Raw genomic sequence first — 8,320 nt, 5'->3', positions numbered from 1 at the left:
TAAGTTGGATTTGTGTTTATATCTACCTTCTGTATTCTAGTCACCCTTTCGCCTTTGTACTGCTGTATGTCATTCGTCATCTCATCAGAATATGAATGTTTCTTTCTCCTTTAAAAGAGTCTTTGTATGTCTTTCTGAAGCTCTTCCTTTTCATTCTTACATCTTTCATTCCTGTCTCTCGTCTTTCCTTTTCCTTCAATAAATCTTCAAATTATTCTCCCCATCAACCCACAACTATATTTGCCATCGCTAATTTTTCTGTTTTTGCATCTATTCTCCCGAAATTCATTGGGTCATTAACCTTTTTCTCAGTAATTACTTCCCCACAAAACCTTTTTTTCATATGCTCCGTTTATCTTTATTACTTGCAATTTTTATCTATTACTTTCACCTCATAAAATTGGTGATAATCCCTTATCCTGTTATGCATTTCCACTACAAACATTCTCCCTTTTATTCTTACTAAATCTCTTGATCTCCCCATTCGTCTACATCCTTTCTTTATTCCGTTTTTCTTCCCTCCTATATCCACTAACCTCCCTTTTAAATTTCTAATTCTTTTTTTTCATTCTCCTCATTCACCTCTGCTTCATTAACACTGCCCTGTTTTTCACTTAATTAATTTTGCATGCTAATTCTACTTCATTTTTTATCATACTCATTTATTTCGGTCATGTTAAAAGGCCTATATAAACTATCATCACGTAGTTTTGATTATGTTAAAAGTCACATACAAACTATCATCACGTTATTTTATTTGTTTGAACGCCACATATATCGTCACCAACTTGATTTTATAATTATCTTAACTTTACCCTCAAACAAATAATGATCAAATATACTTCCAACTTCTCTTAATTACGCTTATTCGTCAACTTTCCCTTTCATCTACTTTGACTAAGAAGTAATTAAAAATATATTAATTGCCATATCCACATACCTAAGATACTCACTTGAAAACCACACATTTCTACCTTTTAATTTCCTTTCAAACCTATATCCATAAGTATATTCTCGTCTACATCAAAATTAAACTAAATACTTATCAACAATATCTTCTTTATATTTCTGCCATCTAACACAATAAAAATTTCTTCTCCAAAATCGATAATAGAAGATATTTCGAATTCTTACTCTCATACTTAAGATATACACACATTATATATATATATATATATATATATATATATATATATATATATATATATATATATATATATATATATATACATACTACCACATACACATCATATATATTCCCAAAAAAACCCATACACATATACACTTATATATATACACATTATATATACACCGATCTTTGCTAATCCAGCCTCTTCCGTTTACAACGCTTCCAGAAGGCTAAAATCACTGGCTAAAACGCCCTCCGCTCTCTCTCTCTTTCTATGCATATATATATATATATATATATATATATATATATATATATATATATATATATATATATATATATATATATATATAATATATAAATATATATATAATATATATATATTCACATATACATATATATATATATATATATATATATATATATATATATATATATATATATATATATATATATATATATATATATACGTTATGTAATGCATATGTGTATATGTTTGTGATCAAGTGTACTTCGAAGCAAAAACATAGTTTGAGATTTTTTCTTTTTGCTTCTAAATTTACAGAGGTATTCAGTAACTGAAGCGTAATTTTCCCTTGTTGGTTAGGAATTGCCTAATGTAGCATTTTGCAAATGGATAAGGAACTATAGTTGCAACATATAACAACAATGAAAATATTTAATAAACAACGCTTGACTACTTCCACTTAGTTTCAAGATGTCTTTTTCACAATGAAAATTTATTTATGAAAGAGATTGTTAGTGATCTATGTATTGTAAATCATAGATGGTAGGCTGCTATTTCTATTTCTATCTATAGGATGGATTATTTTCCTCATCCAATCATTTCCTTTCATTATCCTTATTGTCATCATGATCATCATCATCTGAGTTACAGCCCTTTTTGGAAAAGCTGGATGGTCTAAGCCCAAGGGTTCCAACAGAAAAAAATAACCCAGTGAGGAAAGGAAATAGTTAAAAAACAAACAAGAGAAGTTATGAACAACCGAAATATTCCAAGAACAGTAACAACATTAAAATAGACCTATCATATGTAAACTATAAAAACTTGATAAAAGAGAAGTGAAATAAGATGGAATATTGTAGCAGTGTACCCTCAAACAGGACATCTAGCCCCAAGACAGCGGAAGACAATAGGAGATATGGCACTGAGAAATCTATGCAGTATATCATGCTATCTTTACTTTCAATTCTCCATAAATAAAAACGGTCAAAATACCTTTATGAAACTGCATAAACATCCAAGTCATTCTTAACATAATGGATATCAGGTCAAGTTTTTTCTAGTTAATGTTATTCCTTTAGATTTTTCCTGCTTTTCATTTTTAAAGTTGTCAAAATGTTTGGTTAGATCAGGCTGATAAGTTAAATTACTTGAAATATCTACTAACATTTTTTTATTGCTATTTATGTAGAAGTTATTAACTGAAAATTTAGTAGAGGATCAGGTCATAAAAATTAAGATTTCCCTTACGCATTGAATCCCTTAAGAGTTTTTCAAATTTTTTATCGATTAAGTTCCCCACATTATCGGTATGGTCCTTAAAAATGAAATTTCCAACAAATATATTACCGTAAATAAACCCATATATTATCTCGGCAGCAATGGCTACTTTGCTAGTTTGTTCAAGTAACAACTTAATACATTGGCAAGATAACCATGAGACATTGTGCTTTGAGCCACTATGTTATTTTACTTAAAAGTTTCAGTACAGCCAAAGTTCAGAATCAAGTGTATTGTTACCACTCTGTCTTTTATTTCCCAAGCTTCTAGGGAAAAAATGAACCACCTTTAAAAAGTTGGTTTTAAAATCCTAATACTCCCAAGACCAAGAAATTTTCACATTACCTACGACAACATAGCTAACTAAAAGAGATACGTATAAACTTATTAAAGCGAAGATACCTGTAACTAGTTTAAAACTGCAGTCTTAACAAGGTTCTTCAATTGTTCCTGTAAGAGCTAGTTTTGATGACAGACAGTCCCGAAACTAACAACCTCGACAGATATCCTTCCTGTAAGCATTTTTGAGCTCTAAAAGTCTTTTGACTACCCAATATCTCAACATTCTCAATGTATGTTTTTCCCAACACTGATAGTAATTCATTTAAAGTAAATCAGTAAGGATTTTTGTTCAATACAGGACACTTCCATTGCTGAGTTAAAGTAATTACTACTGTCGCACCAAGACACTTCCGTTTGATGCAGATTTCTTACAGTAAGTTAACCAGCTCGTAAACTAAAGTCGAGATAGAACAAGTAAAACTTGAAGTTTCAGTAACCTCTGCTTCCCAAGATACGCCAAACAATTTATTATTCAATCAGTGAATTGGCTAACTAAACTAAATGTTTTTCATGTTAAGTCTTACAAGCAAAGTTTCAATGAAATTGCTTAAGATTCCATTTGCATATATTCTAACTCATACGTTTTAGAGATTTCACCATGTCCTTTCTCTTATTACAAAGCCGGGTCACTTTTTCAAATAGTTTTAGTTGTGTAAAGACTGAATTAAATTTATTTCAAAACTTTGAACCAAAAATAAATATACCATACAATTTTAGACAAATATATTTTTCATAAATTGCTTGAATAGCAAGCAAACAACCATGAAGTAGTCAATACATACAATTATTCGAAGAGATTATTATTATTATTATTATTATTATTATTATTATTATTATTATTACTATCCAAGCTACAACCCTAGTTGGAAAAGCAAGATGCTATAAGCCCAGGGGCTCCAACAGGGAAAAATAGCCCAGTGAGGAATATGAACTTAAATTCAATCTGCTGGAGAATGCATAATAAATCAGTCATTTTCCAATGTAAGACTTGACAAACCAATGAAATTCGAAATTTTCTACAATAGTAAATTTACCAGTTTCTTATAAGTCACAATTCCCCCTCCACCAATAAGAAAAAAAAAAGTTCTACGCAGTTAAATTAAAATTATTGTAAAATAAAAAAAAAAACCGCTTCCTTGACATAACTTACCAGTAACCTATTTCTAGTAATTTCAACAGTTATAATTTAGAAAAATTTTCTGTGAAAACATTCTAGTAAAAATTCCAAATGGCCGTTGATAAGCAAATTCAGCAGGATTCCCAGTAATCACCTTGACGTATTCGTAGAAGATTTTGACAGATTCCCGGCAAGTTTTCAACCAATAGAAAATTTTAGGATAGGATTTCCATTAACCGTCTTCAATCAAACCAAATCCGTCAGATGTAGATATTGAAGTTAAAATTTCATCGAATTTAGTCCTTGAATGAGTTTAATCTGAAGTCACGCCATCCAATCTGAAAAATATCAAGCATCAGAAAGGTTTCTTGTTAAAGTTGGGTATCCCTACATACATGATTGAAGTTAAGCCTGTAACATTAAATAAATAGTAAGTAAAAAACTAATTCGGTACAGCATAGCATACATTCATATACTTAATAAGATTATCAACAACAATAAGTATGGAATTAATATAGTTAAATATAAAAATCAGTCAAAATAAACTATGTTTAAAATATTCAATTTGTGATGACCAGGCTTCAAGTAAACTGGAGACCCTAAATAAAGTGCAAAAAAGTTGAACACTCACCTCGAACTTAAAACTAAGGTAAAAGCAAGCCTCCCTATAGCGCACGGTAGACCTTATTTTTAGGTCTACCGTGCGCTATAGGGAACGTCCTCCCACAATTGGGGGCGCCGCCCCCAACCGGGGAGGACTGGCTTGCTTGGGATTGAATTAAAAGAAAGTATCAAGTAATGCTCACCTTTTAGTTCAGACTGAAAAATACTTCACCAGATTCCAGCGTTGTCACCAAAATATCAGTGGATTTACCTTGTGGTTCTGTAGGCAAGGTTAATACAGGTAACAACAGCTCTTAATGAAGAAAGATTCTTCTCCCCATGAACAGCTTGAGACGCACAGATAAACAAAGGGTCCCAGAATTTTCTTTCCTGAAAGTACAAATTGGAAGGTCAAAACATTGTTATATGAAAAATATTGCTTAAAGAGAACTAACTTAAAAACCGGTACGTTAAACTCTTGGAATTCGAAATATTCAATAAGCAGAGAAACAAACCGGTATGTTGACACCTGGAAAGTTTAAAAAACATTTAAAGTGTGTACAGAAATAACTTGCAAATATCAGCAGACCACCAATAAACACCAAAGATATCAAAAGTGAAGGTAAAATTAACACGGTTCTTTACTTACCAACCAAACGAACGTTGAAAACACTTGTTTACCGAATACCACCAAACACCCAACTGTTAGGGATAACAGCAAGGCAGCCAGAGGAAACTTCGCTATGCTAAGCCAAGGACTCTCAAGACAGACAAAGGAAAAACCTATAATACTTTAACTATTACCCGTTTGGTCTATTTGTTAAAAGACAACTTTAGGGTAGAGGAGAATAAAAACTATTATTACAAAATCATCGTTATACTTTTTAAAACTACTATACTACTATGCTTTACCTGTAGTTCAGCGATCTGGCTCGATTACATAATATGTGGAAACGAGGCGTATATTTATTACATATATATATATATATATATATATATATATATATATATATATATATATATATATATATATATATATATATATATATATATATATATATATATATATAAATCGATTGAGTTTTTTCTTTTGATAACCTTCATGATCTCGAAATTTATATTTTGAAGAGTAGTTCAGTGAATCATATTTTTTTGCATTCTAATCCATAGAAATCTTAACTCCCGAAATACCTTTCATTTTTTCATAATATCATGTACAGATCATTCTGACCTTCAAATATGATTAAGTAATTTCATAATTACACAATTTATTGGGTAATTAAAGAGCCGGTCGATGGAGCAATTACTGAGTTGTTGGCAGATTTGTATGTTGACCAATGTATAAATAGCTTCATCTGATACCTGCTCATGCCGAGAAATTAATTCTTTTTTCATATCTGCTTATGCCTTATATATATATATATATATATATATATATATATATATATATATATATATATATATATATATATATATATATATATATGTGTGCGCGTGTGTATATATATACATATATGTATGTTTATATATATACATATATATATATATATATATATATATATATATATATATATATATATATATATATATATGTATGTATATTTATATACATACTTGTATATACAGTATATATATATATGTATAGATATATATATATATATATATATATATATATATATATATATATATATATATATCATGTATATATATATATATATATATATATATATATATATATATATATATATATATATATATATATATATATATATATATTTATATATCTCCAATAATGATATCTAATCCTGATAGTCTCCGTAAATTTTCTATCCAGTCATATTCCTGATATTCTCTGTTCTTAGTCTTCATTTCGTATGTGGTTCCATTAAATTTCATCATATTCATCCAAGCTCGTCATAAGAAAGGTAGTTAGTAATCTATAGAGGATTTTGTTATATAATATTGATATATAAATCAGTATTATCCTTTTACTGAAAAAAAAATATATGTCATGTGCTACATATTTTTGTCAACGGTATTTCCTCCTATGTATTTCTGGTTTTGTTTTGATAAAAAATAATAGTCACGCCTGGAACACGACTGAATGAGTTATCCTAACGAAATATATCAAATGTTATGGAACTTTTGTTTGGCTTCCGTTTCATACGTGAATTCACTGGATAGTTCATAGAATTTCTAGTTTAAGCAAATGTTCAGCCTTCGTGGAAGCAGTTTGGAATTTTCCTCGTCGTCTAGTCTTGGTTAATTCTCTCTTATGCCAAGCAGGGTCTTTTAAATATATTTAAAAGACCTTGATGCCATATCACATCGAATAAATACCTACATACAATAAAGGAAAACTATGTAGAGGAATATGCTTTTTGTCAAACACGATGTTGAACAGGCTGATATATGTCTTTTTAAAGTTTGTATTTGGAATTTTCTGTTTTAATGTTGTTATTTTTTTTAAAAATAAATTTGTAGCTCAAGGCCTACTTGAATAAATGTATAACTCCAGGCCTACATAAATAGTTTTTTAGCGCGAGGCCTACTTGAATAAATTATTATTATTATTATTATTATTATTATTATTATTATTATTATTATTATTATTAATTGCTCAGCTACAACCCTAGTTGGGAAAGCAAGATGCTATAAGCCCAGGGGGCCCAACAGGGAAAATAGCCCAGTGAGTAAAGGAAACAAGGAAAAATAAAATATTAAGAACAGTAACAACATTAAAATAAATATTTCCAATATAAACTATAAAAACTTTAACAAAACAAGAGAAAGAGAAATTAGATAGAATAACGAGCCCGAGTGTACCCTCAAGCAAGAGAACTCTAACCCAAGACAGTGGAAGACCATGGTACAGAGGCTATGGCACTATGTAAGACTAGAGAACAATGGTTTGATTTTGGAGTGTCTTTCTCCTAGAAGAGCTGCTTACCATAGCTGAAGAGTCTCTTTTACCCTTACCAAGAGGAAAATAGCCACTGAACAATTGCAGTACAGTAGCAAACCCCTTGAGTGAAGAAGAATTTTTGGTAGTGTTGTCAGGTGTATGAGGACAGAGAAAATCTGTAAAGAATAGGCCAGACTATTCGGTGTATGGGCAGGCAAATGGAAAGAACCGTACCCAGAGAGAAGGACCCAATGTAGTACTGTCTGGCCAGTCAAAGGACCCCAAAGCTCTCTAGCGGTAGTATCTCAATGGGCGGCTGGTGCCCTGGCTAACCTACTAGCTTATTCAGAGGCGTCAGAAATTCCCATTTTGGAGACACTGGTTGAGTTTCAGTTCAGGTTTGATAGAATAGATTTAAACTAGCTCCTACTAGTAGCCCCTATTAAAGTCTGCCTGGTACATTGACTTCGTGGCAGAGACATTCATTGCTTGGGTTGCAATTCTTTGGGACTGCGTTCGATCCAAGGTACTGTTCATGAATCCACACAGTTATGAATGGACATTAGCTTTTTGCCGAGGTTTAAGTAAAAGGTCCTAGGGATAGTACAGTAGTATCACCTTTAATGTCTCGCTGATATAATAGATTGATGAAATTTTCAGTAGTTATTCTCTTTAAGGGGAAAAAGATTTATGGCACAC

General features: G+C 30.6%; 1 long non-coding RNA gene across 1 annotated transcript in view; it reads right to left on the bottom strand.

Moving 5' to 3' along the window:
• Nucleotides 1–5,479, bottom strand: part of LOC137649569 (uncharacterized) — a 153,820-nt gene extending 148,341 nt beyond the window's left edge. The window contains exons 1-2 of the long non-coding RNA XR_011045783.1: nucleotides 5,366–5,479; nucleotides 4,920–5,106 (exon numbers count right to left, since the gene is read on the bottom strand). This is a non-coding gene — a long non-coding RNA (uncharacterized lncRNA). The remainder of the gene's footprint in view (nucleotides 1–4,919; nucleotides 5,107–5,365) is intronic.
• Nucleotides 5,480–8,320: the final 2,841 nt, after the last annotated feature.

Source organism: Palaemon carinicauda, chromosome 11, assembly GCF_036898095.1.
Source record: "Palaemon carinicauda isolate YSFRI2023 chromosome 11, ASM3689809v2, whole genome shotgun sequence".
NCBI classification, from domain to species: Eukaryota; Metazoa; Arthropoda; class Malacostraca; order Decapoda; family Palaemonidae; genus Palaemon; species Palaemon carinicauda.
Note: the sequence above shows the minus strand (reverse complement) of the source record. Positions and strands in the feature narration are given on the sequence as shown.